General features: G+C 35.0%; 1 pseudogene; it reads right to left on the reverse strand.

Moving 5' to 3' along the window:
* Positions 1-3,065: 3,065 nt before the first annotated feature.
* Positions 3,066-18,088, reverse strand: part of LOC107960680 (uncharacterized) — a 28,353-nt pseudogene continuing 13,330 nt past the window's right edge.

Below are 18,088 nucleotides of genomic sequence, written 5' to 3' on the forward strand. Positions count from 1 at the left end.
ACAGTTCTTATGCCAGACTCAGAAAACGTACGACATATATAGCACGCAATGCCACAAATAATTGCAGCATCTGTGACACCAAGACCCAATGAAATTAGAACAACAGAGGGATGGGGGGGACAAGAGGCTGAGATTTCTTTAAAAAAAAAAATAGAGAAGTCAGAAAAGTAGAGAAATAGTGATGAAAAAGCACGAGTCATTTATTTACTACAATACGATATTTACCAGCCGTTGTCTTTTGAGTCCAAGAAACACAAAGTAGATATCAGCTACAAATTTATAGCAACTTTAGCCCACAGCGTTGGACCTAAGACAAGTTTCATGTCAATCTCAAATTTTAGCAGTGGACAATAGATACTACAGAGGCACACAACATGCACATACCCGATTAATTTTGTAATATCCTGATTTTGGGCCTAGTCGGAATAGTGGTTTCATGATCACAAAATCCGAGATAGAAATAATTATTTTATGATTATTTTAAGGGATATGATATGATTGCATGATTGTGTGAAAATTTCTTGAAGAAATTTTATGCATAAAGTGCTTAAATTGAAATTAGGGACTAAATCGAATAATTTGCAAAACTTGCATTCTAGAAGTTTCTAGTATGAAATTGTTTTGAAATATTAATTAGGAGGTCTTAAATAGCAATTTTACCAATTTCTAAGTCTATGGACAAAAATTGGACATGGATGGAATTTTTGGAAAGTTTAGTAGTAAGGGCATTTTGGTCATTTAGGGGTAAAATGAATTAAAATACAAAATTAAAAGCCAATTTTGCTCATCTTCAACCCCATGGCCGAATATAGCAAGGAGAAACCATGGCTAGGGTTTTTCAAGCTTCCAAGCTCGATTGTAAGTCCGTTCTAGCCTCGTTTTTAATGATTTTTACGTTTTTGGAGTCCCGGTAACTCGATTTAGCTTATGCTAGCAGTAATTTAACCTAGGGTTTATATTTGGAAAAATACCCATAGGTGAAATTTGTGTATTTTGGTGTTTTATGATAGAATATGAGGTTTTAAATTATGTTAGACAACTTGTGCTACTCGGTTTTAAGTGAAAACGAGCAAAAGGGCTTAATCGGTAAAAATACCTAATAGTCATAAGTACATGTTAGAGTGAGAATTTGATGTTTCCATAGAAGGGAAAAATGATCAGCATGTCATAAAACATAAGAAAATAGGTTGAAGTTTAATTTACGAGCTTTGGGGCAAAAGTGTAAATATGCAAAATTTTAGGGGCAAAATTACAATTTTTCCAAAATATGATTTGGGGTCAATTTGAATAATTTGAGTCCTAATTAGACTATATTTTAAATGATAGAGCAAGGAAAACTGAAATTCGGGCTAAAATGGGGAAAATACTAAGTTGTGGACGAAATGGTAAAAGTAGTCATTTTCGCATACGAGGTAAGTTCATGTGTAAATGTAGTAACATAATTGTTGTTTTAAGGAATTTAATGTTGTTTATATGATATGATGCTTATTATTATCATGAAATGTTATGTTTTGTGTCATTGTTGAATAATATGTAATTATGTGAATTACTTGATGAGTATGAACTATCACCGAGTATCGGTTCCGATATTCCGTGGAAGACGACAAAGATGTGAGATCAAGGAAAAAAGCCCGTTTGAACCTTAGGAATAGATTAGGATACAAGTGACATGTCACTAGGATATTTGGGCATCCGAACTCGTTGAGTTGAGTCCGAGTTCACTTATGGATGCGAATGTCTGAACTCGTTGAGTTGAGTCCGAGTTCGAGAGATGTAACTAGGCATCCGAACTTGTTGAGTTGAGTCTGAGTTCACCTATGGATGCGAACGCCAGAGCTCGTTGAGTTGAGTCCGAGTTCGCTTATGGGCGGGTTACATGGTAGCTTAGCTACATATGTGGCACTTATGTGCAAACTTTCCATGTATCCGAATTATATTCCGATGTGTTCAACGGGTAAAGTTCTACTGAAATGGAGGAATACTCAAGATGAAAGGGACGTATTGGTAAGTGTTGTGAAATGGGTACTTTGAACAGGTATGTATTTAACCCTCGGGTTGAAAAATCGATATAACAACAATATGGTAAGATGATAAATGAAAATGTGATATGAATGTCTTGGTGATGATTATGCAAATGATGTTTTATGTTTGCTTATATGGTTATGTTACTTGCTATTTGCATGTGAACTTATTAAGCATTTATGCTTACTCCCTCCTTTTCATTCCTTGTAGTTTTGACAAGCCAGCTCGGAAATCGGGAACGGTCGGAGGCTCGCTCACACTATCCGTATACCATCTTGGCATAATGGCTTGTATATTTTGAGTATGGCATGTATAGCATTATAATCATTTTGTATATATGGTCTTATGATATGGTTATTGAGTGGTATGGAAATGCTTGGTAATGATTAGCCATTGGAATGGCTAATCATGATCATATTTGGTGTTATGTATGTCAAATTGCTAGCTAATCCATGGAAATCATGAAATAGGTAAAATTTACCATAAAATAAATTCAGACAGCAGTAGTGACGTGAATTTAAAAAATCACTAAAAATAGTAGAAATAGAATTAAATAATGAATAAGTTATGGAATCGAAGCTTGATGAGTCTATTTTCATATGGAAGAAGCGAAACAGGTATATGAGCTATATTTTATGAGATGTTTAAATTTTTGTGAAACAGGGCCAGAGCGATTTCTGGATCCCCTGTTCTGACTTTGGAAATTCACCATAAATTTTACAAAGATAATTAGAAGTCATGCTTTATATGTACAGATTCCTTATTGAGTCTAGTTTTATTAGAGACAAATAGCATAGTCATTGAAGCTCTGTACAGGGAGATATCTGATTCGTAATAGACAGAGGTCAGAGTAGTCGAACCCTGAAACAGGGGAGACCTTAACTAATAAACTGTACTAATTGGCCTGACCAAAAATTCTAAAAAACAATTAGTAGATAGATATATGAGTCTAGTTTCAGGAAAAATTTACAGAATTGAATTTCGAGTTTCGAAACTCGAGATATGATTTTTAAAGCGACTGTGATGCAGTTAGCCAGCTTGTTTGGAAATTTTAAAATGAATTGTATGAGCTGTTTAAGTAATGAATTAAGTCCGTTAACACCTCGTATTCGACTCCGGAAACGGTCTCGGGTACGGGGCGTTACAAATTTGATGTCCATGCTGCATTCGGAAAATCTTGACATGAAGCAAACATATAATTGCTCAAATTCTTTTGTTTTTTCATGTGTAATTTAGATACGGACTTTAATTGGTTAAATTTTAAACCATATTAAAAGTTTAGGGTCGAGTCATTTGATATGTTTACATTGATTTTTCCTTCAAAATCGAAGGATTCCCTTTCGTCAAAACGAGGGAACCATTGATAAGCTAATGCGCACCTAATCTAACTGGCGTTCAGATGTGCCGGAAAAATTAGCAGTAAGTTGGTTCTCAAATGTAAAGGGCGCTATGGTGCACCCTTTGAAGGAGCTTGGAGGGAAGAAACAGACCACCTCTTGAATGGTGACCCCTTGCTGTTTCATGAGCAACTGGTTGTCATGTTATCTCATACTGATTTCAAGCAATGGTCATATTAGAGGTTCAGTCATATGTTCCTCAGTGAATCAAACCTTGCATGGGGAGTTGCTCAGATCTGCATAATGCTCGAGGTGCTGCAGCCGGTCAATTTCTTAAAATCTCAACATCTAGAAGTTATCACGCCAGAGTTGCTACCTGGGCTGAAGAAGTATCTGAAGGATGCAAGGTTGATACATGCGGTTGCTGCATATGGGACTCATTTGCAAGATGAAGAACAGCTAGTGTTGATCTGCCAAAATGTATATACAAAGAGATATGAGAAATTATATGCACCATATGTACCAAAAAAAGAAAGATGCTTATAGTAAAGGTCAAAAACTTTTAAAAGCTAGAAATGTATGCAACTCTGTCCGAGTAATAACTTGTTTTAAAATCTTGATTGAACCAAGAAGAGAAAAAGAATAGGAACCAGTATTACATTATCTTCTTTTCAAGTTTTTGGTTCTCAACTAGAATAAGATGAACTGCACCTAGGCAGTGAACCCTTTCTAGTTGGTTGGTTTTTATAAGCAGCCAGAGAACTTCTGAGACTACCATATTTATTCAGTGCACTTTCAAGTTGTGGAGGCGGCAACTGCAAACGCCAAACAGGAAAAGAACAGTGTAAACGTAAACATAATAACAAAGAACCACAGCTTCTTCATATGCACTTGGGAAATGGGGAATTCATATGCAGTGGATCCTGTAGTTTTCCTGTAACAAAACAGGAAAAGAATGTGGTTGTGTCTGAGCCACACATTTCAAGAACCCAACCCACAACTTTGGCATTCTCCAGACCTACACTCAACAAGCAGACAGAATATTAGTTGACCCCTGGCAAGGTTAAACAGCATGGGTGTTCATATTTCTAAAGCTTACAAAGAAAATGATGGGTTGAGTCACTGACTTGTTTACTCACAATTTGGATAGGATTTCCATGACAAAATCAACCTGGATACACAATATATGACTCAGAAAATTATTTGGTCAATCTTTGCTTTATGTGATTTCATTCATATACTGATAGAAGCCATAAAGAATCAAGCATGGCAGTAGCTCCTGGTTTACAAAAGAAAATCTATTCAACAAAACCTTAAAATATTCACATAGGAACAAGAAATGAAACCATATTACAATCAACACAAATGACTTGATCATGCACTCTTACTTTGTTTTGGAGTTGAGAATCTAAAATAGGTGCAGCAGTAGTTTGTCGCAAATGATTCAATAAACATATGAAAACACCATTTAGATATGGTTTTTGATCAGGTTAAGAAGGTCAAACTCACACAGACTCCTTGAACAAAAAACAAAAAAAAAAAAAACCTCGCCAACTACAAAAACAATCTGAATCTGCCATTCGAGTTTTTTCCAGGAAGTCTACATGATTTAGAACCGAAGTGTAAATGAAATGAACAATATTAAGACTTACCATGGTAGGAAAAAGCATCAATTGCCTGTATAACTGTTCTCATGAAAAGTAAAGGAAGAGGGATCTGATCAACCTGAATTCCATTAAGGAAAACATTACTACAAATGTAAAAGCATGGTATCAACCCCAGATACATAGTGCAGACACATACCATCTGATTCAAGGCCTTAGCTAAGACCTGCTGCGTAAAAACTGTTCTCTGCTCGAAACAAGCTGAGCAAGCATCCGTTATCTGGAAAATTTTTAACAGAGAACAATATATAAATATCAACTATGGTAACAATGTGTGATAAATACAACCATTTATAAATCCTCAAAATGAACAATACTTTGAAGGGTTTACAGGTCCAAAGTTCTATTTCTCCCTATTTGGTTAAGTATTAAATTAATCTCTTGTAAGTATGGAGCATATAATATCATATATAAAATCAGTCGATCAGGAGGGAAATAAAAATTTACCTTCTTGTGTGGAAGGCCACCTTTTTCAGGGATGATGTCATGGATGGCAACTAAAGCTTTGGCAGGGGTCAAAGCAGGACCAATGTGAGCTGAACCCTATAAGAACCAAGAGCCAAAGGAAAACCTCAAATTACAATGTACTAATCAACATATTAACTCTGAGCAATGGCTTGCAAAATATCCATAAAGAAAGACTCAACTTGATTGCTACTTTTACTAGTTCTTTTGCTTGCGATACCAAATGAATGTGTATACTAATATGTGGACATAGTGCAACAAATATTGCTGAACTTAAATTAAAACTAATATACAGATAGGTTCTTTTTAACGCACATTTATCGTGTTTCACTTTAATCATTTGTTTACTCTTATAACCAAATACAATGCGATTTTCTCTTTTCTTTTTGTGAAACTTGAGAAAGAAAATGGTAAATACAAAAACCCAGTAGAGAAAGAGCAATCACAAGGGGCATTGGCCTAAACTTTGAAAGTAAGTTCACTTCCCCAAGAAGAACAAAACTAAAACAAGCATTAGAGTTGCACATAAAGGTCCAGCTTCATGAAAGAAAGTGGACAATATTGTTTCCAGCTGATGTTTTATCAACCCAAATAATTATTAAGATCCTATAAACATAACTTAGTGAAGAAAAAAGATGCTAAAATTACTATCTTCAAGATTTGTTGATCCCAAACCTGCCCTGGTTCTTCCTTCAGAATGATAAAACAATGTAGTAATGTGAAGTCATTTGTGGAAGTACATAAATATGCAGACCTGATGTCTCCTGACAATTCATACCTAGGAGCTGAAAATGACTGGAATATGTTATCATACTCCAACCAAAGAAGAAATTGCAAAATTGTATCATTCACATGTACCTGTAATATGTGAGCAAGCGCAAGCTGGAACTTCTCCAATGGAAGGTCCACACGCCGAGGGAAAATAGGTAACACCTGATAAAAGTTAATGAATACAGCCAACTTGAATAATGTTACTTTTGCAAGAAAATTAAGTTATTTAGCAGATAGTACAAGCCATTTCATGGATGTGCAATGTGAAATCACATCAGCACCACCAGTCTTTATATTTCAAATGCATTGAACATACAATCATGCTAAGTAAATAAGCAAAGGAAGAAAAAAGAAACGGAAAATTCTAAACAAACCTCATTTTTGGAAAGAGAAGATAAAATTGGAATAAGGATGGTGGCATCCTGCAAGTAATCAGTCACAAAGGTTCATATGGCAGAAAAAAGATCATAATAGACTGCAAAAGGAAAAAAAACATAGGAGCCGTAAGTGTTAGGGAAAAAAAACCTTCAGCTTAGTTTCATACAAATACTTCACAGTAGCTACTAAATCAGGAGAAGGAATTGTTTCTTGAGTCAGTATTTGCAGCACCTTACCAGGAAACAGAACTGCTATCAGTGTTATTCAACAATAAACAGACAAAATAAACTTCTAATGTAAACTAGATTTTCAAAATGGAAATGGAACTGGAGCCTACCAATGTCAAAAGATTTTCACTTCCTTGTGGTGGGTCAGATATTATTTGGAGTAACTGAGAACAAGACTGACCTAAGGCTCTAATTACAATAGGGATATGACGATGAAACACCTGCATCAGCAGCAAATAGAATACAAATCAAGAAACCAGTAACAGTTTATGATTAAATGAAGTAACAAATAGGTTGCAATAGAGGTTCATTTATTCAACCAGAAGTAATTTTCTTGATCAAGAAAGGATCACATTTCTAAGAAAGTTTAAATAGAGCAGGTGGCCAATCCAGCATCTGGCAGAATCTTAAGTTTTCTCATGTAACTACACAATATCTACAGTTCAGAATAAAAGCCAGTCACTGATTCTCGTGACATTCCAGACTAGTATTCAGAGAAAAGATAATGACATATCCAGCCTACAGTTTCACTCGAATGGGATTCTATTCAACATGGAGGTAAGTTGACTTCAGCCAAGGACCACGAACATTGAACTTCAAGGTAGCTAGACCTAATTCAACTCAGTCCTGATTTACAACCAAGAAGTCAACTTAAAAAGAATACTTGTTAGACAGCAGACAAACCAAGACCATGGTTTACTTTCAATGAGATCAAACCACCTTGGATTTAGAACTTAATCTTACCTACAAGCACTTTAATCTCACATTTGTATAAGACACACTCCAGGACCAAACTCAAACTTTCAAATCAATCTAACTGCTGCAAGCTCAGAAAGACCCAATGTAAAAATTACTAGAGGCCAGGAAATTACTAGAACTATGGGGCCTTTAATTAAATTGAAAAATTAAGTGCTGGACTTTGGAAGTGTTGTATTTATATTACAATCCTGTAAGTAAAAATTAAGTATCAAAATATAACCATATTATTAACAGTAAATCTTTAATTTTGAAAATTATTCATTTCATAATTTTAATCTTATTAATAGAATATTTCTCATATTTTGTAAAAGAAAGAAAGAGATAATATATGTCAAAATCAAGTAAAATAAAAATGAAAAAGCATTTTCCACAATAAGTGATAAGTAGCTCTCTGGCTAATTATCCCATTCAACACTAGTTTGTTGAAAATTTTGTATTATGTAAAATTTAATATGAGCTATCAAACACGTTGAAAAATATAATGTTGAAAATTTCAAAGATTTACCAAACATACCCTAAGTCACATACAAACTATGTCACTTTCAGGAAACATATGCTACGCTATTACTTTCACTGAGCCTATAAAAAGTTATAAACCGTGCACTATGAAGCTACATCAACATGTCACACACCAGAAAACAGATTACAAGGACAAACAGCATGATCTAATTTGGTACTAATAATTATATAATGTTGGAATATTTTCAAATATTTATAGTATCCCAATAACTATAAATGAATGGGTGTAATTAATCAAAAGATAAAACTTTTGGTCATTGGTTAAAAGTTATATCATTTGATTTTTTAAAAAAGAATTATAACTATTCAAAAAATATTATTTGAATAGTTACAAAATTAAATGAATAATTATTATTATTTATTTATTCATAAAGACACCTATTGAAAGATGTCTCTATGAAGAGACATGAAAATTCCTATAAATAGGAATGGGATTTCATTTGGAAATCATATCAACAAATTCTAATATTATTTCTTCTCTTCCTTCATTTTCTAATATTATTAGATTATTCTATAAAGTATTGCTGCAGAAATCCTTTGTAGAAATTGAGTTTTTGTTATACATTACTCAGTGCATTGTGGACTATTCTCGTCAGTGCAAAACGCAAATAGTCATTGGCTTCATTGTATCCTCGAGGTTAATTTGCTTGGAACTCGTTTGCACACTGAAGATAAGTGGGGGCGAATATAACCTTAAAGATAGTGGCTTGATACACGCCTTGGAGCCTGTCCTATTTCTTCTTTTTCTTTTCGAGTTCCGATCGTGTGTTCGAGTTTTTTCCTTACCGGACTTTTGTACTAACAATTTTAAGGTTATATTTCATGATGACTACCACAACACATGAAAGTGGAACACTAAGGGAGTTGGCTTCCAACTTTGTTAAACTTGATCGTTTTGATGGTGGCAATTTTCGACGATGGCAGAAAAAGATGCACTTTTTGTTATCAACTTTGAAGATTGCTTATGTTTTGGATACTCCAAGACCTGAAGAGAATGAAAATGAATCTGTTGCTGCAACCCGAGAAAGACAAAAATGGGACAATGCTGATTACATGTGCATGGGCCACATATTGAATGGTTTATCTGATGGTTTGTTCGACACCTACCAAAACGACGTCACCGCTAAAGAATTATGGGACAAATTGGAGGCAAGATACATGACCGAAGATGTTACAAGTAAGAAATTTCTTGTCAATCGTTTCAATAATTATCAAATGGTTGATGGTCGTTCTGTTATGGAACAATTTCGTGATATTGAAAAGATGCTGAATCAATTTAAGCAATATGATATGAAAATGGATTAAATGATTGTGGTATCCTCCATAATAGACAAACTTCCTCCATCTTGGAAAGACTTTAAAAGAAGTCTAAAACATAAGAAAGAGGAAATATCTCTTGAGGCTTTGGCAAATCATCTTCGTATTGAAGAAGAGTATCGAAAACAAGATCAGAACCTAAATTCTGAAAATGCCAAAGTACATGTTACGGAGGAAGTACAGACTACTAAACCATTCAAGAGAAAGTTCAATCAGACTGATAGAGCACCTAAGTTCAAAAAGAAACAAAAGGGCTAATGCTATCATTGTGGAAAGCCGGGACATTTCAAGAATGAATGTCGATTTTTAAAGAAGAAATCATCTTCTAAGGCTGATAATAACGAAAAGTTCGTTGCAATGATATCTGAAATTAATATGGCACAAGATGATAATACATGGTGGATTGATACCGGAGCAACCAAACATGTGTGCAAAGACAAAAGCATGTTCACAAAGTTCACACAATGTGAAAATGACAATGTCTTGTACATGGGAAATTCTTCCACCGCAACAATTAAAGGCAAAGGGTCTGTTGAACTACAATTCACTTCTGGAAAGGTTTTAACCTTAAATGATGTATATTATGTACCAGAAGTTAGGAAAAATTTAGTGTCTGGAAGTCTGTTGAATAAGTTTGGTTTCAAACTTGTTTTTGAGGCAGATAAGTTTATTTTGTCTAAGGGAGGAATTTTTGTGGGAAAAGGGTATATGTACGAAAGCATGTTCAAACTTAATATTATTAATAAGAATAAAAATACTATTTCTGCTTATATGGTTGAATCATTTTGTTTGTGGCATTATAGATTAGGTCATTTGAATTATAGAAAATTGAATGACATGTATAAATTAGATTTAATTCCTGTTTTTAATAATAATATTGAAAAATGCAATACCTGTATGTTGACTAAAATTACAAGAAATCCTTTCCCTAAGGTTAAAAGGAAAACAAAATTGCTTGATTTGATACATAGTGATTTATGTGACTTGCATAATACTCCTACATTAGGTGGAAAGAAATATTTTGTTACTTTTATTGATGATTGTTCTAGATATTGTTATGTATATTTATTGCATTCAAAAGATGAAGCGCTTGATAAATTTAAAGTTTATAAATCTGAAGTTGAACTTCAGTGTGAATCATTTATCAAGTGCTTAAGATCGGATAGAGGTGGAGAATACTATAATCCAAGTTATTTTGAACTCACTGGAATTGTCCATCAAGTTTCAGCCCCTTACACACCACAACAAAAGGGTGTAGCTGAAAGGAAAAATAGAGTCTTGATTGAAATGGTAAATTCAATGTTATCATATTCAGGTCTTGGACAGGGTTTTTGGGGAGAAGCTGTTCTAACAGCTTGTCATATATTGAATAGAGTTCCTAATAAGGAAACTAAAATAACCCCCTATGAACAATGGAAGAAAAGGAAACCAAACCTTAATTATTTAAAGGTTTGGGTTGTAGAACTATTGTAAAAGTTCCAACACCTAAACGTAAAAAGTTAGGTGAAAGAGGAATTGAATGCATATTTATAGGTTATGCACATAATAGCAAGGCATATAGGTTCATAGTAATTGAACCAAATGATTCAATTTCAATTAATACGGTTATTGAATCAAGAGATGCTATTTTTGATGAAAATAGATTTAATTCTATATCAAGACAATTACAACCACAACAATTGATTCATTCTTCAAATGAGAATGAGATTCCATTGAAACAAATTGATAATAATAATGAATCTTGTCAAGAATTAAGAAGAAGTAAGAGGATTAAAAAGGTCAAAGATTTTGGACCAGATTTCATTATGTTTCTTGTAGAAGGAAAAGGTGAAAGTATATGCAATAAGATACCTTATTGTTATAATACCGAATCTGATCCTATTACATTTGAAGAAGCAGTGAAATCTCAAGACTCTGCTTTTTGGAAAGAAGCAATAAATGATGAAATGGATTCAATAATGGGAAATCAAACTTGGATCTTAGTTGATCTTCCACCAGGTTCCAAACCAATAGGTTGTAAATGGATCTTCAAAAAGAAAATGAAGGTCGATGGAACCATTGATAAATTTAAAGCAAGGTTGGTAGCAAAAGGTTTTACACAAAGACAAGGTATTGATTACTTTGATACCTATGCTCCAGTAGCAAGAATTGCTACAATTAGACTATTAATATCACTTACCTCTATATATAATTTGGTTGTTCACCAAATGGATGTTAAAACTGCATTTTTAAATGGTGAATTGGAAGAGGAAGTGTACATGGAGCAACCGGAAGGATTTGTTGTTCCAGGACAAGAGCATAAGGTATGTAAGCTTGTTAAATCTTTATATGGGCTTAAACAAGCACCAAAACAATGGCACCAAAAGTTTGACAAGGTTGTTTTAGCTAATGGCTATAAAATAAATGAATCCGACAAGTGCATATATAGTAAATTTGATAATGGAAAGGGTGTTATAATTTACTTATATGTAGATGACATGCTCATTTTTGGCACGGATTTGGAACAAATAGAAAACACAAAGAAATTCTTGTCAAACAACTTTGCTATGAAGGATATGGGTGTAGCAGATGTTATTCTTGGGATTAAAATAACCCGAGATGAAAGCACTATAGCTTTATCACAATCACATTACATTGAAAATGTGCTTAAAAAGTTTGATCTTTTCAACTGTATACCAGCATCTACACCCATGGATCCTCAATTAAAATTAGTATCTAATGCTGGTAGGAAAATTGATCAATTGAAATATGCAAGTCTAATTGGTTGTCTTATGTACATAATGACTTGTACAAGACCAGATATTGCATATGCTATTGGAAAATTGAGTAGATACACAAGTAATCCAAGTAGTTTGCATTGGCAAGCTTTAAATAGAGTACTTAGGTACTTAAAGAAAACTATTAACTATGGATTGTGTTATAATGGATATCCTCCAGTTTTAGAAGGGTATTCGGATGCTAGTTGGATTACAAGTTTGGAAGATCATGCATCTACTAGTGGGTGGATCTTCATTCTTGGTGGAGGAGTCATTTCTTGGGGTTCCAAGAAACAAACATGTATTACTGATTCCACCATGGCAGCAGAATTTATTGCATTAGCCGCTGCATCTAAAGAAGCAGAATGGTTAAGAAATTTGCTTTATGATGTACCTTTATGGCTTAAGCCAATTTCACCTATTTCTATCCGTTGTGATAGTGAGGCTACTCTAGCAAAGGCATATAGCCAAGTATATAATGGAAAGTCTAGACACTTTGGATTAAGACATAGTTATGTCCGACAATTAATCTCTGATGGAGTGATCACTATTAATTATGTGAGGTCAAGTGAAAATTTGGCAGATCCTTTGACAAAAAGTCTTGCTAGAGATGCAGTAAAAAGGACCTCAAAAGGGATGGGACTCAAGCCTATTAATTAGAGTCACCCATGATGGAAACTCGACTCAACGCTTGGTATAACGTCAAGTCTTGAGTTCAATGAGACAAAGTACATCATTAGTATCTGACTGTTAGCACTATAAATATATCCATCCTAAGATTAAAGTGCTAGGTACCCGTAATGATAAGGGAAGGATGAGTAATGTACTCTTAATGGACCCATAACATAAATATGTTAGAGTGTTATAATTACGGGAACACTTTTGATGGGATCTACCTATGTGAGTGGAAGTGTGGCCGCTTCTAGGAGCTTAAGGGCTTGGCTCTGACAGCACTCATGAAAAGAGGACATAGACACATGGCTATAATAGTGTCCCTAGATACTATGCATTGACTGATGTTGAAATCATTGTGTGAGATGTGTTCAGTTAATCAAATGGAATAGTTGGTTCAAAGCTTAGTCTACCATACAATTTCGATTAACTTTAACATGTTTTCACTAAGTGAAGGTTCAATCGTAAGACACCTTTATTTATGCAAATTGATTTCCAAGAATATCAAAATCTAAATATTTTGAAAATGGGGGGAGATTGTTGGAATATTTTTAAATATTTATAGTATCCCAATAACTATAAAAGAATGGGTGTAATTAATCAAAAGATAAAACTTTTGGTCATTGGTCAAAAGTTATATCATTTGATTTTTAAAAAAGAATTATAACTATTCAAAAAATATTATTTGAATAGTTATAAAATTAAATGAATAATTATTATTATTTATTTATTCATAAAGACACCTATTGAAAGATGTCTCTATGAAGAGACATGAAAATTCCTATAAATAGGAATGGGATTTCATTTGGAAATAATATCAACAAATTCTAATATTATTTCTTCTCTTCCTTCATTTTCTAATATTATTAGATTATTCTATAAAGTATTGCTGCAGAAATCCTTTGTAGAAATTGAGTTTTTGTTATACATTACTCAGTGCATAGTGGACTATTCTCGTCAGTGCAAAACGCAAATAGTCATTGGCTTCATTGTGTCCTCGAGGTTAATTTGCTTGGAACTCGTTTGCACACTGAAGATAAGTGGGGGCGAATATAACCTTAAAGATAGTGGCTTGATACACGCCTTGGAGCCTGTCCTATTTCTTCTTTTTCTTTTCGAGTTCTGATCGTATGTTCGAGTTTTTTCCTTACCGGACTTTTGTACTAACATATAATGGGTAATATAAAAACATAAAAGAGATACCTGCTTTACAGTTTTTGGTGCTCGCCCATAAACATCAAATAAGAATTGAAGAAGACTAGGCTTCTGAAACCAAAAAGAAAAAGAAAAAAGACCATTAACCTTAAGACACATGCCACAAATAAGCATTAAAAGACAGTAATAGTCAAGAGAGGCAAACCTTCGTGCATAAAGAAAAAACCAGAGAAATGAGTCTTTGAGCTTCAGCAAATGACACTACTGAAGCACTATTAGTTGTCGACTCTGCAGTCATGGAGTCAATTCCGGAAACTCTGGGCTCTTGAAATTGGCTGCCAGTAGTGGATGTGTATCCACTTCTCACCTGAGAAGAATTTTGGGCAAGAAAATACAAATTTGAAACAAATTTAATACTAGCAAAAGGTCTAGATTTTTATGAAGCAGGACATGCAGAAATGTGTAGGTTGTGTAACTTGGTGATATATGCTATAAATAATGGTTTACGTTCTCAGGGCAAGGCTTGCAAAAAAGAACTCACAAAATAGAAGTTGACCGCATAACACAAAAAGTGTATGAAATTTTTAAACATACACAAAATACCTTGTGAATAAACAACAGAAATAGCTAATAAATTATGCACCAAACACCAACAAGATACTAATCCAACTTTATCTCACATCCTATGATGGTGAAATTTATAAAAGACACCGATTAAATGTTGAAATTCAGCACACTTGGAAAAGCAAACTGATATAGATGTTTTCATTGGAAAATAATATCAACGGAGGAATAGGAATTAGAATTCTACATTTATTTAATTTCTTTAGGAGTTTTAGTTTTACTAGGTTTTTTATTTCCTTATAAACTTTAAATTAGGAATTCTATGAGGACTTTAAATTAGGAATTAGATTAGGATTTTCCTTTGTAATTAACAGCCTATAAAAAGGATGCCAATATGAAATAAAAGGGGGGTTTATTTTTTATCACAAACGTTAGTTTGGGAAGGGGGTTCAGTCAAAGATGAATCTGCCTTTGAGTAACCATAGGTCGAAGCAAGGATACTTTCTCGTCTAGACCTGTGACTAGATCTTACGCCAAGGCGCATAACAACTTGGTATCAGAGCCAGTTGTCATGGGTGACGAAAAAACTTTGACAGCCAAGCTGGAGGCATTTATGGAACAAATGGCTACAAGGCAACAAGCATTAGAGGAGCAGATTACAATTTTATCTCTTTCGGTCCAAAAGACAACGAAAGAGAATTTAGAAAAAAATAATGAAGAACAAGGCAGCAGTGGAGGCAAGAAAAGAAATTCAGATTCACAACACGGTGGGGGCATGGTGCCAAGATACTCCAAAATGGAATTTCCCACTTATGATGGTGTTGGTGATCCTTTAGGATGGTTAAAAAGATGCGAAAATTTTTTTGGCAATCAGCGGACCAACGAAGAAGACAAAGTCAGCTTAGCTTCATTCCATCTCTTAGGAGAAACACAATTGTGGTTTGATCAAATCGAGGAAGAGAAGGCAAATTTGGATTGGGAACGTTTTAGAGAGTGTTGTCATGTCAGGTTTGGGCCACCTATGAGTAATAACCCCTTGGGGGAACTTGCAAACTTGAGACAAACTGGGACGGTAGAAGAATATCAACGTCAATTTCAATCACTACTGGCTAGGACTACTGATCTTAAACCTCGACAACAAGTAAACCTTTTTACTGCCGCATTAGTAGAGGAACTTAGAATTGATATCGAGATGCAACAACCGGGAAACCTTGGAGTTGCAATGAATATGGCTCGAGCTTTGGAACGAAAACAAAAAGTCTCTTCCAAGATGTTATCTCAAACCAATCTAAACTGGTCAGCTTCCCAAAACACTGGCAGCAATTCCATTATTCCAACAACTAAGAGCTTTGCAAAGGGAGGAGGACAAACAACGAAACCAATGGGGAATAACAACAAAATAGGTTCTTCCGCACCATTTATCAAAAGATTGACATGAGCAGAGATGGCGGAGAGAAGGGCTAAGGGATTGTGTTATAATTGTGACGAGTCTTACTCCATGGGGCACAAATGTAAAAGGCTATTTTAGATAGAAGTACCAGATATTGAAGATGAGCAAGATGATGAGGTAGATGATCTTGAAATTTCCATGCCATTAGAGGAACTTGCAATTCATCTACTATGCAACTACCAGCAAAGGTGTCAGGAAAAACAGTGTTAGTTCTCGTTGATTCAGGCAGTACACATAACTTTCTACGCGAAGGTCTAGTGCCAAGATTGGGACTGAAAATACAAAAGAAAAGGGGGTTGCAAGTATGTGTGGCAAACGGAGAACGGGTTCCTAGCATTGGCATTTGTAAATCAGTACAGTTCGTTGTGGCCAATGACAACTTTCAAGCTGATTTTTATACAATACCATTAGAAGGGTTTGATATGATTTTGGGGGTTAAATGGTTGTGTACCCTTGGTCCAATTTTATGGGATTTCAGCTCCTTAATTATGCAATTTGCAGTAAACAAGAAGAAGATACTCTGGCAAGGGCAGCACCCAGAGGAAGTTCCACGACTCAGCTTGATACAGGGACAGGATTTAACTAATATAGTATTAGATAAGCTACTGGTAGAATTTGCGCATTTATTCCAAGAACCGTCTGGGGTACCTCCTAACCGCAAATGTAACCATCGTATAACTCTCAAACCAGGAACAGGACCAATTGTAGTCAGGCCTTATCGATATCCACATTTTCAAAAGGATGAGATTGAGAAGCAGTGTGACCAAATATTACAACAAGGAATCATTCGACCCAGTAGATCACCATTCTCTTCTCCAGTACTATTAGTAAAGAAGCATGACGGGTCATGGCGTTTTTGCATCAATTATCGAGAGCTTAATGCTTGCACTGTTAAAGACAAATATCCGATTCCTGTCGTGGATGAATTGTTGGACGAACTTCATGAGGCAAAATATTTTACAAAATTGGATTTACGATCGGGATATTTTCAAATTAGAATGGCAACTATTGATGTGGAAAAGACAGCCTTCCGAACCCACCATGGACACTTTGAGTTTCTTGTCATGCCATTCGGGCTTACCAATGCCCCTTCCACATTTCAGAGTTTGATGAATGACATTTTTCGCCCTTACTTGCGTAAGTTTGTTTTAGTCTTCTTTGATGACATATTAATTTATAGCAAAACATGGACTGAACATATGCATCATGTAAGATTAGTTTTTGAACTCTTGCGGGATAATATGTTGTTCTTAAAGAAATCTAAGTGTTTCTTTGGAGAGTCTCAGGTAACCTACCTCGGTCATGTCATCCATGGTGAAGGGGTCGAGGTTGATCACACTAAAATTAAAGATGTCACCGATTGGCCAACTCCTAAAACTACCAAGGCTCTACGAGGCTTTCTTGGGTTGGCAGGATATTACAGAAAATTCATCAAGAATTATGGATAAGTGGCTGCACCCTTAACATCTCTTCTAAAGAAAAATGCCTTCAACTGGACTAAGGAAGCTGATGTTGCTTTCACCCAATTAAAAACTTCTCTTTCAGCAGCCCCAGTTTTGCAATCACCCAACTTTGCGGAGGAATTTGTGGTTGAATGTGATGCTTCGGACAGCGGGTTTGGAGCTGTACTACAGCAAAAGGGACACCCCATTGCCTTTTTCAGTTGCAAGATTGCAGATCGACACCTTAAGTTGGCTGCCTACGAACGTGAATTAATTGGTTTGGCAAAGGCAGTGACTCATTGGCGACCCTATCTTTGGGGAAGGCATTTCCTCATCCGTACTGATCACTTCAGTCTTAAGTATTTGTTAGACCAACGACTTACGACATCTCCACAACAACATTGGATCAGCAAGCTAATGGGGTTTGATTTCCGAGTGGAATATAAAGTAGGGAAGTTGAACAGGGCTGCAGATGCTTTATCTAGAAAAGACGAAAACTTACCACACCTCATGACTGTTTCATTCCCTCAAGTTGAAATTCTTAAAGCCATCAGACGAGAAATAGAAGCTTCCCCAGAATTATCACAACT

This window comes from Gossypium hirsutum, chromosome A05 (assembly GCF_007990345.1).
Source record: "Gossypium hirsutum isolate 1008001.06 chromosome A05, Gossypium_hirsutum_v2.1, whole genome shotgun sequence".
NCBI lineage: Eukaryota > Viridiplantae > Streptophyta > Magnoliopsida > Malvales > Malvaceae > Gossypium > Gossypium hirsutum.